We start from the raw sequence: 828 nt of genomic DNA on the forward strand, positions 1-828 counted from the left end.
AGCCAGAACTACAGATGTGTGCTACCATGCCCGGCTAATTTTTGATTTATTGTACAGACGAGGTCTCGCCAATTTCTCAGGCGGGTCTTGAACCTGCAGGCTCAGACAATCCACTTGTCTCGGCCTCCCAAAGTGCTGGGATTACAGGCTGAGCCACCAAGTGTTTTTTTTTTTTAATTGTAGAGATGAGGTCTTGTCAAGTTGCCCAGGCTGGTCTCGAACCCCTGGTCTCAGACAATCCTCTCGCCTTGACCTCCCAAAGTACTGGGATTATAAGCTTGAGCCACCATGTATGGCCTATAAATTATTAAGGTTAATATAAATAAATAATATAATTTTTTTTTGGAGTCAGGGTCTCACTCTGTTGCCCAGGCTGGAGTGTAGTGGCATGCTCACGGCCACCCCAGCCTCAGCCTGCTGGGCTCAGGCAATCCTTCTGCTTCAGCCTTCCAAGTAGCTGAAACTACAGGCGTGTGCCACCATGCCTGGCTAATTTTTTGATTTATTTTAAAGATGAGGTCGGGTCAAATTGCCCAGGCTGATCTCAAACCGCCGGACTCAGGCAATCCTCTCACCTCTGCTTCCCAAAGTGCTGGGACTGCAGGTATGAGCCACTGTGCCTGGCAAAAAAAATTTTACATAACTTATTTCTAATTACAAATTATAAATATAATTATAAGTTATAAATAAGATGATTTAAATCTATATAATTATACATACATTATTTAAATTATTAAATTTAATATAAATAAATAATTTGGGGTCGGGCTTGGTGGCTCAGCCTGTAATCCCGCACTTTGGGAGGCCGAGGTGAGTGAATTGCCTGAG

The sequence above is a fragment of the Carlito syrichta genome, unplaced genomic scaffold, assembly GCF_000164805.1.
Source record: "Carlito syrichta isolate Samal-C Ts95f unplaced genomic scaffold, Tarsius_syrichta-2.0.1 Scaffold142875, whole genome shotgun sequence".
Classification (NCBI taxonomy): domain Eukaryota; kingdom Metazoa; phylum Chordata; class Mammalia; order Primates; family Tarsiidae; genus Carlito; species Carlito syrichta.